General features: G+C 37.5%; 1 long non-coding RNA gene across 4 annotated transcripts in view; it reads right to left on the bottom strand.

Moving 5' to 3' along the window:
* The window catches only part of LOC144238994 (uncharacterized), a 316,761-nt gene that overhangs the window by 97,632 nt on the left and 202,759 nt on the right, over nucleotides 1-16,370 (bottom strand). For 3 of the 4 annotated variants that reach the window (XR_013337276.1, XR_013337275.1, XR_013337277.1), the window contains exon 3: nucleotides 7,876-7,981. This is a non-coding gene — a long non-coding RNA (uncharacterized LOC144238994). Of the gene's footprint in view, nucleotides 1-7,875; nucleotides 7,982-15,487; nucleotides 15,544-16,370 lie in introns of those variants that run through there. The other variant, XR_013337278.1, reaches the window with a different exon arrangement.

Raw genomic sequence — 16,370 nt, 5'->3', positions numbered from 1 at the left:
AATAAAAAACACAAAAAAAAAAAAAAAAAAAAAAAAAAAATAGGAACTAAGAATGGAAACTAGGACACAACTGTATTCCAAACTGGTATCTCATCCATCAAACTGATTTTCAACAACTTTCATTCTGGTAATATTACTAACTTTTGCAAAGCAAGACTAACTTGGGATTTACAATAAAATTATTTTGCCTGGGAAATAGAGACATTCGGTTATGAAGAGAACTGAGCATATAATCCTGAAGTTTCCCCCAAGGTATAAAATTCTATTATTTTATGCAATCAAAGAGATGGAATAGGTTATTGAATAGTGGGAAAAAATTTTGTTTTTGTTATCCTATACCATTCTCTTGGTGAAAATGAAACAGAGGTTACTTCATGCTGACTATGACTAACATGAGCAGTCAACAAATGCCTCCTCCAGGCACAGAGTTAGGGATTTTGGATAGAACACTGAACCAAACATGAAGCTTACAGTCTAAGAAATTAGTCTCCATGGGACATTACAATGAAAAGCAAGTCTTAATACTTATTAAGACATCGAGAAAATTACTTAACCCCATCAGGCCTCATGTCCTAGTTTTTTAAATAGGGCAATATAAAAATCAGCTTATTTTGTTTTTGCTACAATCAAACATACAATGCAAACATTTGCACACAATCAAACATAGTTTGTATTGGGAGTTAATATTGAATTTTACAGTGAAGGTGAATAGATTAATAGGTTTATAATTTGAGTATATAAGTGGTTTTTCTGTTTTGAAGATGGAGGAGACTTTATACCTATCTGGATAGAACTGTATTCAATGTGATAAATAGTGAGCCTTTAACTGTACCACTAAGGATAAATATCCAACTATTCCTAATGTAATAAATATACTAGAAAGTCTTTTAAACTTTTAGGTAACTGATATTTTCCTGAAAAATAAATTATTTCTTAATACCTAATATATAAAGCATTACCATCTATGAATTGACAAATAAATAGGGTAAATATCTTATGTGGTCATCAAAAGGGGTTTGCGATTTTACAATATTTCACATAAGTTATACATGGGTAACCCTATTGCCTAATCCTAATTTTATATTGACCTTTATATTAGAGCCAAATTTTCTTTTGATTTCTAGTGAAGTCATTTATTAAATAATAAGATATTAATTTTCATTTTATCTGATATTATTACTTAGGTCTAATTTCAAAAATTCATATTATATTTTTCTGTTCTTTTTGTTACTCAGAGCCTTTTGTTGCCTTTATTGTGCTTTTCGGTAGGCTGTATATATTGATATGTATTTAGAAGAAAAAAAATCTTTCTCAGAAGAACCATAAACAGAATACTGGGCATTTTATTAACTTCTTAAGGTCACTCATGAAATTCTTAAGAGTCTCATTTTGCTTTCACTATTTCAGTTATATGCTTTATCACATCAGGTGCAAGATTCAAGGTCAGAGTAAAGTTAAAGAGGAAAATGATGATTCTCACCTGAACCAAAATGTCCTCTTTAGGGAAGGAGGGGGAAAAAGGTGTTGATCACTGCATAATTAAGGGAAGTCTATTTCTCCCTTAATCAGAAATGCAAGTCAAATTTCCCTTGGGCTTAACCAGAACTGATTTAGTAACTGAAGATTATACTCATATAAAGTGTAACCAAGAATTTCCATCTTTCATTAATACAGCTACTCCATTATAATAGCCAGTAGGAAGCAGTTTTTCCCTATGAGTTTTTCAATGTAAGATTCTTTTTCAGAATTGCTGCCAGTTCTATCTTGCTGATCTTCTAATATCATGATGTGAATTAAGAGACTATGTTTGCTTCAGAAAATCTGTGCACACATTAGCGTCAGTAGTTCTCTGTGTTAAAATATACCAGGACAGCTTGTCAGGAAGCTTGATATCAAGTAGAACACATTTTTGTTTTGAGAATGAACTATCTCAAAATCTAATACTCAGGAATTACCAAGATAAATGTGTTTGGCCCAATTCTGTTTCTATAAGAATTGCTTTGTTTGAAGGTAGAGTAAGAAAAGACCCTGAGATCTCATTCCCTAAAAGCCAGGTCTCTTGTATTTGTCAGAGTTAATTGAAGCCCAAGGCAGTCAGGGGAAATAAAAATCACCAGGATAAAGGGAATGTTCAATTATTCAACTCTTATTTGTTTTGTTTTCTTTGTCTTGATTGTGTTCTAGATGCCCAGAAGAAAGAGCCTCAGATCACAAAAAGCTAGATCTAATGCTGGTGAAAAGTGAATTGTATCTCAAGACAAGTGAGTTGCTTGCAATAGTATATAATCTCAAAACGAGTTTTTCTCCGGACATAGGCAAATTATAACCTAAGGTAACAAGAAAACTGCAAATTAGAATATTTATTCTCAGTTAGTAGTCTTTGGGTAACAACAGGAATTCGAAAGTTCCGTTGGAGGGATTGAAGGTAATGTGAATGTCTTGAAAGAGTATTTGGGGGAGCAAGGATGAGATTTACTTCCCTAATTATAGAAAAGGAATGGACTAAAAATTATTAGATTAGTGAATAACGATCCTAAGAGCAAACATAATTGCTTTTCTTCTAGATATGTTTACAAATCTAGCAGAAAGGGAATAAATATTTGAAATGTTTCAATAAATATACTGTAGATACTCTTTACCTAATCTAGCCATTTGAGACAGCCAGAAATGTTCAATCCATAGCAATATATTCTTACAGTGGGTTTTACAGGGTGTCCAATAAATATTTTCCTTAACAAACCTAGTGCTAATATATACTTTGATAACCTACTCTTAATGAATATGACTAAAGAATTATTCTGAACAATATTTTTACTTTGATTTTCAGAGTAAGATATGAATAAATAATCAAATTATTTAATTCTCAACTAGAATCTTTCTTAGTATTTCTTCTAACTCACTTCACTGATATTCCCTCTGAGATATAAAGGCTTTTACTGACCAGATTTTGCAGGTGTGACATCCTTAGTGTCTTTCTGTTTCTACATCTCTAGGATTGGGAGAGCATCTCAATTTGCCCTAAAATTAAACTCTTTGACAATCACAGTTTGAGCTTTTCATTTAGCTAATTAGTACTTACTCTTCCAATTGCATTGTTGTTACCCATATGGGAAAGACGCAGCAGATTGCCTGTCTATTTCTTTTGATTTTCCTGCTAAATTGTAAAACATGGTGTTTATGGCTTCTTGTCACTATTCTCTACAATCAAGAGCATAGAGTTTGAGTAACTCAATTATCTTATGAACACGTCTTGATGCACCTGCCTAGACATGTTGGACATGCAGGGCTCACCTGTATAAAACAATGTGCATGTTAATTAAAAATTTCAGGACAATAAAAGATAGCAAATTGTTGCCTAGAAGTCATTGATGGCCAATGTCCTTTACATATATCCCTAGATATGGGTATATGAACATGAATTATAACAATAAATATAGTTTCACTTCATGATGTTCAGTGGTAAAGATGTATATTTTGAAATATTAAACTGTTTTAGGTGGAGCTTTTTTTTTTTATTGTTAGAAATTGGTGCCTCAGCTATACAGGTGCAGTTATTTATCTATTGGCTGAAGTCCAGGCAGGAAAGAAAAAGCTCACATAGATGGGATTTTGAAACAAAGGTAACAAAAGGACTGTCTACAAAGAGGTGACAGAGGTAAGAAAGCCGAGAAAGGGTGTAGAGGCACTCACCTACCGCATTACTGCCTCTAAGCCTGAAGGCACAAGGAGAGGAAATCACACTCTCAAGCCAGGTGAGAGAAGAAGAAAACATGAAGAGGGTAAGTAAGATGGTGAGCAGAAATTCTCTGGCTTCTCTACTCCTGCCCTCCAGTCTTTTTCCAGCTTTGGGCCGAAATTAGATGGGACAAGAAGACAGTGATTGTGGTACAAAGCGAGAAGAAATAAGCTTGGTAAAATAAAAAAAATCACTAATGGAGTATAAACTGCCCCTACTATAAAATTCCATTTTAATTCATTAGGCTTTTGTTGTTGTTATTCAGTCCAATTCTATGACCCATTGTTGGAGATGAAGATGATATAAATTTCGAGCACCTAGGACATAGTAAACACTAAATAAATATCTGCTGAATGAGCTAATGAGTGAATGAATGGGAAATTTGATTGAAATATCTGTTTGGATTTTCAAATTTAGATTAATAAATGCCTTAGTTTTATTTTATAATAAGATAATTTTAATATTTCCAAAACTATTCTTCATAAATTCATTCTTCTTTTTATCCCTATTGCCCCATTTTAATCCTGAAGCTTATCAATCCATTTCTCTAAGATCCCTGAACTTGATAAACTTCATATTTTCCACTATCAAGCTGGAGCGTATAATTCAAGTCATCCAAGTAATCTTAATAGAGGCTGGATAATTCAGCATCCTAAAGCAGGGGGATGAAATAGTATTAACAGATTGGCATGATACCAAAATCAAGCATTGTACATTATGGGTTTTTTTCTGTTGTATTCCAATAAGGCATTGAATATTTTAAGTTAGAAAATGGCCCTGTGTCAAGGTAGAGATAGTCCTTTTCTGTGCTGAAATATAGTTCAGTTTAAGATTGAGAGAAAATTTCGTGCAGTGAGGATGAAAAAGACCTTACTGAAAAGACTTTTTTAATGTTTTTTTATTTTTGAAAGAGACAGAGAGACTGAGTGCAAGTAGGGGAAGGGGCAGAGAGAGAGGGAGATACAGAATCTGAAGCAGGCTCCAGGTGCTGAGTTGTCGGCACAAAGCCCAACGCGACTCTCAAACCCACAAACCACAAGATCCTGACCTGAGCCTCAGTCCAACACTTAACCAACTCAGCTACCCAGGCACCCCTACATTTTAAGCTTTTTCTTAGGCTGTCCTGCAAATGCCAGCATCTCAGAATAATAATAATAATAATAATAATAATAATAATAATATGTTGATCATGAGCACTGTAAGACCCTTTTAGTAAATGCTCACTGCTTGCCAGGAGGGACCTGGGGTGCTTTAAATAAGCTTTTTCTCCCCTACCATCCGAACACTGCAACTGTAGATCACTTTTAATAATAACAATAATGTCAATAAAAATAATAGCCATCATCTATTGGGTGCCTACTATGCTCAAGCCTCATTTGCATTCTTTAACTCAATTACCTAAACAACTTTATGAAGTTGAAATGGGTACAGCATTTTACAGACCAGATAAGGTTATCTTGCTCAGGGCCATGCAGGCAGAGTGGTAGAATACATAGTGAGGAAGTAGTAGAGCCGAGGTTGAAGCCCAGGTTGTCTGATGCCAAAACCTTTGCTCTCAACTGATACACTGACAACCAACCGTCTTTTGACTCCCATTTGAACTAATATATTTCTGGCTGAGATTAGAAAAGCTCATGTCTCCCCCTTGGCTCTGCTGGGTGCTAGGAGCTTCTGAGAGCAGGAAGATAGAAATTTCATTTTTGCCATTTGTGGTATAGAGGAGGGAGATTCAGATCACTTTATTGAGAGTGACTAAGGTGAGAGAAGGATCAGGAAAATGTGCAGTAAGAAAAGTGAATATCTGAAGGAAAAACTGTCATAGTTGTCTAAAGGAAAGTGTATTGTCATTCACTCTCTGTTCTCCTGCCACTAGGACATATTTTCAAAATTGAGCCAGAGACATTCAACTTGACCCATCACTGCAGCCTCTGCATTAAAAGCATTGGTGACAATACCAGCTGGTCCAGATATTCTTTCTTGACTGCTGCTCCTTCCTAATCATGGCGACACTGGACCCTCGCTTTCCACATTAGGTTTTGGTCTCTAGACTGGTGGCCTATGTGGGCTTCCGTCTCTGGCTTAACTCCTAACCTTTGACTATGCCTCATCTTCTCATGTCATCATGGGCAACAGGCTCAAGGGAAGACACTCTCTCCTAAGTCTTGATCCACTCTTACACTTGCAACCCAGCCAGTCCCCCAGCATACCCATCCAGAAAGAGATAGTTAAGCCCAATTTTTTTGAAAAGAAAAAGTTAGGGGCGCCTAGCTGGCTCAGTTGGTTATGTATCCGACTTCGGCTCAGGTCATGATCTCACAGTTCGTGGGTTCCAGCCCCACGTCGGGCTCTGTGCTGACAGCTAGCTCAGAGCCTGGAGCCTGTTTCCGATTTTGTGTCTCCCTCTATCTCTGACCCTCCCCTGCTCATGCTGTCTCTCTCTCAGAAATAAATAAAACATTTAAAAATTAAAAAAAAAAGAAAAAGTTAAAACTTCTACAGAATCAGACTATTTGTCAATTCACACCTCTCTTCAAACAATATTTAATGTGTTTTTTGTGTATTAAGTTCTGTAGTAAGTACTTTAATACCCAAATTTCTAGCTAGGATTCTATTTTTATGAATATATATATATATGACAAGATATATAACACACATATATATGAACAAGACTTTTTGTAGACTGCTTTGTAGTAAAGAGCTTATTTTGTAGTCAGTTAATTTTTATTGCTGCTTAAAAATGATTTTTCATTATTTTTAATATAGGCAAAGTGAAGACTGTCTCAAGATCTAATCTGCATACTCACTTCTGGAATTCTAGAATGTTAAAGCAAGTGAGATATTTATACCCCAAACCCAAATAGAACTCAGAAAAAATAAAAAACAGACATGGGACTTAAAATAAAAAGAGACAGAACAATACAGTGGTTAAACACATGGGCTGTAGAGTCAAATCTCTGAGGCTCCAATCCCACCTGTACTTCCGATACTAGTGGTATGATTTTGGATACATTTGTTAACCTTTCTCCATATCTGTTTTTATCTGTAAAATGAGAATTATTATAATTATAGCCTCTAGTATATGAGGTTTTATGAAAACTTAATACTATGATCTTAAAGCATGGGAAGCTCTTAGAACAGTCCCTAGCTTCGGAAGTATTTGACAAATGGCAGCTGTCATTGTAACCAGCAACAAGCAATGTGACTATTATAAGTCACAGATTTCAGGAGCATGCTGTCTTCCCCCTTACCAGCATCAGCCTTTGATCTAGAAGTCTCTTCTGTCTCAGATAATATATTCTTGCACTAGAAATAGGTTCCCTTGACCAAATGGCAATCAGTTAAGTTCTGACTGGTGGCATCACATTCATTTTAATATTTCTAAGATCTACTGTAAATCCCCCCCCCCACCCCTGCCACACACACACACAATATGTCAAACTAAGGAAGGGGACAGTAAGAACAGAAATTTCTTCACTCTTATTATCCCCCATGCGTGATTCAAATGTGCGGCTGTTTGGTGTCTGCAGTAACTCTCAAGAAACCTCATTCTGTCACTAGAGATACAGCCTTTTAGGATTTGTCTGTGCTGTTTGTCAAGCTTTGCAGGCTTCACTTTAATCTCTCAGGCAGAGTGGCTGTCTTCTAAAGAGAGGTCATTCTAAAGCCTAGACAGGTAATGTACTTTCCTCTCTTCTTTTGAACTCCTTTTGTGGGCTGCCTTTCCCTTTGTGATTAGAAACAAGAATCATAGAGAGGATTCATTCAAAATCCATGCCCCTCTCGTCCCTTTTCTATCAGTATAGTATTCGAATTCAACATGGGAGGCAGACAGATGTAACATCCTGACTCTGCCACTTAGCTGCATAATGCAAGGCAATTTTCCTGATATCTTTGAGCCTTGTTAAATAATAGCAAGTGTGAGAAAGAATTAAATGAGGTGATGTATTTAATTGCATACAGTAACCTTTCGATCCTGGTATTAATTATTGCTGCATTTTCCTCTAACATCTGACATATTCTTCCATGTTCCCTCTCTGCAACTATGTCAATATCTTTATACTTTAGCAGTCTGTTCTTTTCTCCCTTTCACCTCATCAAAGCAGATCCTCTCAGTGATCTCCTCTGAATACTTTACTCACCACCTGCTCAGATTCTGCACCCTGCTCTTCTCGTTAAAACACTCTTGGTTTGGTGATCTTCCACATTCTGTTCAAAACGCTTATTCCAATTCGTCTGCATCAGTATCTGCAACACCACACAATATAAAGCAATTACCATTTCACTCTTCCTAATGTACAAGGGTAAAGCTTCAATAATTCCTCTCACTTTCTATAAAGGGCACTTTTCTGAAACACTAGAGCACTTTGGAGGAGAGCTCCTAGAGCCACTGGTAATACTGATACTGGGCCAGATTTAAAACTGGCTGCAACTGCCTCAGACAGATGCTCCTGACATAGCCACTGTCCCCACGGTCACTCCAAAACTTGAAGGTTTGGAAGGGGAAGAAAATCCCTGGTACCAGTCCAGATGGATAGAATCTACACGTATCCTCCAGATCAGGCGGCAAGTGCACAAGACAGTAATGTTTAAGGATATGGGTTTTAGAATCAAGACAATATAAAGTCAGATCTCAGCAACACTACTTTTTACCTGGGTAGCCTTAAGCAAGATGTTTTAACTTTTCTGACTTTTGTTTTATTAATTTAAAAACAGAAGGATTAATAAAGCAGTATCTACTTTTGAAAGAGGTTCTCAGGGGGCGCCTGGGTGGCTCAGTCGATTGAGCATCCAGCTTTGGCTCAGGTCATGATCTCGCGGTCTTTGGGTTCAAGCCGCACGTGGGGCTCTGTGCTGACAGCTCAGAGCCTGGAGCCTTCTTTAGATTCTGTGTCTCCCTCTCTCTCTGCCCCTTCCCTGCTAATTCTCTCTCTCTCACTCTCTCAAAAATAAATAAACATTAAAAAAATAAAGAGGTTCTCAGTATTAAATGGCATAGTGAATTTGAAAAGGCTTAATAATGTGCCTGGCATATTATTTTATTACTATAATCATAATTACTGTAAAGATGGTATGCAGGTAAAGATGTATGCCTACCATCTTCATAACAATTTTGACAGCAAGAAATATGCCAGGCTGTCTATCTATCTATACACAATACATACAGATATATACATATATACACATATACATACACATATACATATACATATATATATATATATATATATATATTATTCATTCCATCTCCTTTTCTACTGCCATGGTGCTTCCTTAAGCTGCTATTATACCCTCCCTGGAATAATACCACAGCTTTTAACTAGTCATCATCCTGTTCTGCTCCTGCATCTCTCTCCTCATTATCTACAGATTTGTCAAAGGGTTTTTAAAAACATGTAGGCTAGATTATGTCATTCTTCTGTTCAAAATGGCTTTTCACTGCATTTAGGAAAAACTCTAGTCTTTAACAACTCCAGACTGGCCCCTGTCTACTTCTTCTACTTCATGTCTGACCACGTCCCTCACTCCCATTCAACTCACTTTCAGCCTTTAGTCTTCTTGCATTCTTCAGGTGCATGTATTTGCTCCCCACCCAAGGGCCTTTGCATTTTCTACGCCTCTTCCTGGAGTGCTCTTCACCGAATTATTTGCCTATTATCATATTCTATTTCTTCAGGTCTTAGTAATGTTTCCCAAAAGAGGCCCTTCTTCATCCCAGTCTCCAGTCCCCTTTTGTATTCTCCCATAGCCTTATGAATTTTTTTTAGAAAGTTCATTTTTATTTGCTTATCTATATTTATGTTTATGATTCTCAGTTTAGTGTCTGCCTCATGACCACTATGTAAGCACAGTAAACATAAGAGTTGTATCTATTTTGTTTTTTTCTTCATACCAGGTGTCTAACCCACAGACTTATGGTAGGTGCTTCATGACTACAGAATCAGTGTTGAGTGAATTTGACAAGTGCAGGAAGGAAGCTCTTTCTACTCTTGCCTTAGCATACTTATCACCATCACAGCATCAGCAGAATCTTCACAAACACAGTAGCTATGATTTATGTTCTAAATGTGTTCTATGCATATTCTCATACAATCCTCACTATCATCCTACCATACTTTACAGAGAAGGAAAAAGAAGAATACTCAAAGTCGTAGAGTGGAACCCAGAATCAAGTCCATGCCTGGTTGACTTAAAATCTCTGACCTTGACACTGGAGAGAGAACTGAGCAAGTTACAACTTATCCAGAGAAATGAATTAGAGCTTTTCTTTTTCTTATAAAAGGCTAATTTTAAAAATCTCCCTGAAAAGATACATTCCAGTGTTTACATTTCCAAATGACCAAGAAATCAGGCTTGACTCAAAATGACATTCTTTTAATGGTAACTGGAAATTAATCATAAATTGCTTGTATTCTAAGCTCAGTAAATCTGTTCATGTTTCTATGTTATGGCTCAGTTTGTCACTAAGGTAAGAGAAAATTAGTAAAATTGCTTAGACATCAATGAACCACTGCACTGATCCTGGAAGAGTCATTTCCCCATCACTTTATGCAGCCCCCTCATCACCATAGTGCCCTTTTCAACTTATAAATAGAAAGAGTCCATCTTAGTTTACAAAGAAAAAGAAAAGCTGAAATGTAACAGAATTTTATTTATGACTTTCCACAGCAGAGGTATTATATCACATTAAATGGTCATAGCACAATGGTAATGTGCTTTAGTTAATTAATCCTCCCAGAATTGAATTAAAGACCATTGATTTTAATAGATTTTTCTTTCAATTTATATTCTTCTAAGAGTAAAGGGGGAAAAAAGACATTTACAAAAGTTGCCATGTATGAAAGAATGTCATCACAGAGAGATGGAGATTCTTAAAAAATAACTCTAGGACTTTGTATTGGCAATATTCAGACTAAAAAGAAAATCTCCCTTTCTGCTTCATCTTTTAAAATGACTTATTAGTTAGCTTAGGGTAGCAGGTGGCCAACTGTATACAATTTGAAAGTGATCCTGAATAACAAGGTCACCAGGACTCAGAATTTTTTTAATTCTTATTTTTGTGTGGCTTCATATAAGTGTTTGGGAGCATTAGAAATAACTTTCCAGTTTTATGCTTGTGGTATTGTATACATTTGCTCCCTTTCAACTTGACCCTATTCCTCTAACCAAGAAAATAGTAGTTCATTATTCTGATGTGACTATTATGATCTAATTCATTAGCCTGGAGTACAAATGTGGTCACTGTATTAGTTGGCTCAGGCTGCCGTAACAATATCATTGACTGGGTGGTTTAAATAATCAAAATTTATTTTCTCACAATGCTGAAGGCTAGAAGTCCAAGATCAAGATTCTGGCCAATCTGCTTCCTGGTGAGAGTTCCCTTTCTGACTTGTAGACAGTCACTTTCTTGCTATGTTCTCACATGGTAGAGAGACAGAGATAGGGAGAAATACAGAGAGAGAGAGAGAGAATGCCTGGGGTATGAGTATGGATCCCTCTGGTATCTTTTAAGGACACCAATCCTATCAGATCAGGGCCAAGGCTTATGACCTTATTTAACCTAATTGCCTTCAAAAAGCTCCATCTTCTAATATAGTCACACTGAGAGTTAAAGCTACAACATATAAACATTGGGGGAGGGGTACAAACATTCAGTCTACAATAGTCACATTTGTTTTATTTTTAAATTAATCCAATCTCCATATAGTTAAATAAGCAGGAAGCTAAGAATCTTTTGAGGCCACTACAAGTCCTAAATTATTTAAGAACTTTTATGGCTTAATCTGTACAAAAGAGTCTATTCTGCTTAGGCATAGAAAACATAAAAATCAGATTAGTTTGCCAGTGGAGCCCAGATTTTTTGCTCCTATATTACTTCTGTCTTTACAGAGTCCTGTGCTTCAGTAATTCCCTAATTGGTCCCAGTTCTAAACAGGTCACAGTAGTGCCCATGATCTGGGTTCCAAAATGTCTATTCAACCACAAGAGCATGGAACTGAACACAGCCTTTGCCATCAACACCTATGTCTAGATACTGAACCCGGGTTACCAGTCTAGACTTCTCCTTCCCTCATGAGTTTCCTTTCAGGGTCTTAATTTCCTGTCCAGCCATAAAATATTACTGAGACCATCTCCATCCATCAGAGCAGTGCTTGAACTTCGAAGGAAAAGGGTCCTTGAACCTTATGCATATTTATTTACCTCTTCTGTAGCAACCAGGGCCACATATTCAGGGATACTATTCAGAGGGACATCTTTTCTCAAGCCCAAAACATCTTGTAAGACTATTTCCCTAGGCAGCGGGTGTGTAGCACCCTTATATTTGCAAAACTGATAAAACTCATTAGAATGATTCTTCTGAAGGAAGAATTACACATGCAAGGAAGTGGTCAGAAGAGGCACATTTAATCATCACTCACTATCCTTATTCATATCTTTATCTACCAATTCTCTGAACAACCAAGAGGATCTTCCTTTGGATTCAAACAACTTTTGAAAAATATTTTATAGAAACAAGTCTCATGTGGTTGACAGTAACAATGGGGCTGAGTGCTCTGGCTTTCCCTTCAGAGAAGTACTTTTTACCCTGCTAGGATAAAAAAAGTATGTGGGTAGAGCTATCAAAGGCAGCTATTAGCCTCTTCAAAGATTGCGTTAGCTAAAAAGAGCTGCTTCACCCCAAATCATCTGCTTCTCAGAGGGGCCTTCATCTAATGAATGACAGAGGCACTATAAAGGTCCAGCCATCAGGAGCTATTTTAGATCCTGAGCTTCTTGTGCAGTTGGCTGAGTTATGTCACCCAGCCCATCTCACAGTGTGACTTCTCCCTCTACCCATTCCTGGTTCCTCCTCCTCCCTTTCAATGAGGCTGATTTTTGCAGATTGTAGTAGTTACCTCCTGACATCCATTATACACATTGTACTAGATAATACAATTCCAAACATTAGATGGAAATATTGCAGTTTAGATAAAAACTTATTTCCCAAACTGCCTTGCAAGTTGATATGGCAAAGGAACTGTGTTTTGGCCAAGAAACTGTAAGAAATGTGCTTTTAAAGGAGGAGGTGTACCTTTTTTTCACCTTTCCTCCTTGATACTAATTGGAATGAAAACATGATGGCTGAAGACTGAGCAACTCCTTTGGACCATGAGGCAACATTAGGTAAGTATGGTAGAGGAGCAAACTAAGGAGGCTGAGCATCTGATACTTATAAAGCCACATCAACAGTCCAGACTGTCCACTGCTAGATTCTTTTTACATGAAAGTAAATAAACTTCCATATTTAAGCAATTTTTAGGGGAGCTGGTTTTTTGGGGAGGGGCTGTTTGTTTTATTTACAGCTGAATCTAAACTAAAATAATACACCAGAGAAGGGTGAGAGAAGAGGGAAGAAACAAAGTGTAGAAGTAGAGACAGTTCCTAAGATGAAAGTAAACAACCATTCCAGGAAGAAATAAAATGTTTCTCTGGCCTAGAGAGCAACCTATTCAGATCAGAGCCTGAAAGCTGTTTCCAGGAAAAAATTTCTGGAACTAATAACTCAGCAGACATGTTTGATGGTCAGGAAAATTGTAGTGAGAGGCATTTTAAAGAGCTATTGGACAATTGTAGAGAACTAAGGTGTTCAAAGAAAACTAAGTGAAAAACAAACAAATAAAATGAGGAGTTTAGTAACTACATGGGTAATAAATTGTATAAGAAATCAGAAACATTATAGTGTTCTACCTGGTTCAGCATGAACAATATTTATGTAGGCATAATGGTAAAAATGCTGAATATTTTTTTAAATATTCACATGAGATGACGTGAAGGGTAAGGAGGGAGAAGAGGAATTGTGGATTAAATGCTCATAGACCATAACAGAAAATTTTGTTGATAAAGAAGAAAATGCAGTATATGCTTATTTTTTAAATTATTGTGGTAAACCTCTAGAAAATAAGCTCACTGAGTTGAAAGCAGTTATCTCTAGAGCCCAGGACAAGGAGATAAAGTGAATGTCGTATTTATGTCTTTCACACTATTTATATGTATTTTTGTCAATATTTCCTCACATAAAATATTTTGGTAAAAATAAAATTTGATTTTCAAAAAATCAGGGAACAAATTTGGAAAGGGTAAAGAAGAAGAGAGAATAGTGAGAAGAGACAGCAAGAAAGAATGAAGCAAGTTGAAAGCCTAAGAGTACTTCAAATGTCTCTGCAATGTCATTGCTTATCACACAGTATGAATAAAACCTGAGCTATGACAATTATAATTATTGCCAATATACTAAAATTTCCCCAGAGAACATTAGCTTTCTGCCAATTCACAGAAGCTGAATGTCTTGAACTTTCATTCTCAGAATTAATGTCCTCCCAGAAGGAAAGACCCATGCTACACTCATTTCTAGACTGCCATATTGTGAGCTTCTTCAAACTTCAAAAGGTGTTTAAGATCCAGGATTACCAAGGGGAGGTTTTCTCAATATCTGTTGATTACCACAAACTCTACATTAAACTACTAATCATTTAAAAAAGGAAAATGCCTCAGCCATTCTTAAGACCACTTTGTGGGGCTTTAAAAAATTCATTCAGTTCCCCTTTTGAGGGCTATTTGTTTTTCTTTCTTTTTGACCATATGAAATCTTTCTAGAATGTCTGTCCCAGAATTATGCCTTAATGGCTTTTGTCAGGAATCCTTGTTTTATGTTATTATAAAATCTCAGCTTCATGGATGGAATAGTATTTTTACTGAGTTTTGTCTAAAATATTACCTGTTTTTTTTTCTGTGAATTTTCACTGTTTTTCTTCTTATTTATCCATCACATACATCTCAATTGTAACTGTTACAATGAACCTTACAAGCGTTTAAAGATGAGATGGATTCTTTCAGGAGGATAACCAAAAGTCTGTCCAAGTTTGCTTTCTTATTTTTTTCAGTGTATTTATTTATTTTGAAAGAGAGAGAGACAGAGAGAGAGCAAGTGGGGAATGGGCAGAGAGAGGGAGAGAGAGAATCTCAAGCAGACTCCATGCTATTGGGTGGGGCCTAATGCAGGGCTCAAACCCACAAACTTACAAACGCTGACCTGACCTGAGATCAAGAGTTGGACACTTAAGGGAGGGGCCAAGATGGCCGAACAGCATGGAAGGTTTTTTTTCCCGTCTCTCATCTATGAAATACAACCAGATCAACACTAAACCACCCTGCAGACCTAGAAAACTGATTTGAGGGTTAACACACAATCTGCACAAGCCGAACCACAAAACTCAGGAGGTACATGGCAAGGAGAGGTGAACTAGAGAAGAGAGAAGCTGCGGAGGGCAGAGAGCTGTTTTTGCTTGCAGAGAGAGGATGGAGACACGGGGAGAGTGGGAAAAGCACTCCCCGCCCAAAAGCAGCTAGAGAGAAAGTGGTAAAGTGGAAATAGCCACAGGGACTGAACAAAAACGGGAGTAAGGATAAAGGAGAGGGTTTAAATTACATTAAGACTCTATAAACAGGGGGAGCACAGAGCCTGAAACTCTGCAGCTCTATACCTGGAGGTGCTCTGGTAGGAAGGGCAAATCCCCAGGAACAGAGAGTGAGGTCTAAGGGTCCTTGGGCCACATAGGGAGAGGCAGTTCCCCTGTTGGGAGGACACTTGATAGGGGCTGTGCGGACACCCCACAGCCAAAGGTCCCAGCGGACCCAGAGAACAACCACCATTGCTGCTGCTGGAACAGGGATGTTAAGGGGGAAGCCTGGCACCAGTTGTGTGTTGTGACTTACCATAATCCCTGAAATGCTGCCGCTACAGGATCACGTGAATTTTTCTGGGGTGGGTTGGTACCCAGCTGCAGTCTCTGGGCATCGGCAGCAGCACAGTCCTGAGAACACTCCTGGGTATACCAGCACCTGGCAATTACTCGGCGAGACCCTCCCCCAGAAGGGCTGAGCAGGTCAAAGCCATGGTCCTTCAGAAGTGACGGTCAGGAAACACAGCCCCATGTGAGATAAAACTCAGGAGGGAGGTACCGTCTGGCAACCTGAGGGCTTGGTCACAGACAGTGTAACCGCAGGAGGCAGACAGAAGCCAGAGACAAAGGACAGGGGTACGATTGCTGATCTGGGAGTGCAGAGTTCTGATAGCAGATACTGGAGAGCTGGGTGACGCCATTTTCATCCTTCCCGCACATGCGCCTACACACCGAAAAGCGCCACAATCTACCGAGTGAGCTAAGCAGCGCCATCTAGTGGAGAATAGAGCCATTACACTAAATCCCGCCCAACCCGGCCAACCTCGCTCCTCAGTAGCACAAGTCTCTCTGCAGTTTAGTTTACGGACTATACAGTACTTCATAGTTTGACTTCTAGGGGGAAAATGACATAATTTCAATCGTATTTCATGTCTGTTTGCTGGTCAATCTATTCAATTTTTTTTCTTTTTCTTGAATACAGAGAGAAAAATTTATTTTTATTTTCAAATTTTATTAAAAATATTTTCCAATTTTTTCCCTGATTTTTACTTTTTTGCAATTTTTCAATCTATTTTAATTCTTTCATTTCATTTTATTCTATTTCATTGTATTCATTTTTTCAAATTTTAAAATATTTCCCTCCCCCCCTCCCCACGTTTTTCTCTAATCTATCAAGGTCCTTTCAACAACCATAC

This window comes from Crocuta crocuta, unplaced genomic scaffold, assembly GCF_008692635.1.
Source record: "Crocuta crocuta isolate KB4526 unplaced genomic scaffold, BGI_CrCroc_1.0 scaffold479, whole genome shotgun sequence".
In the NCBI taxonomy this organism is placed as follows: Eukaryota; Metazoa; Chordata; class Mammalia; order Carnivora; family Hyaenidae; genus Crocuta; species Crocuta crocuta.
This window is presented reverse-complemented; position numbering and strand designations above follow the sequence as displayed.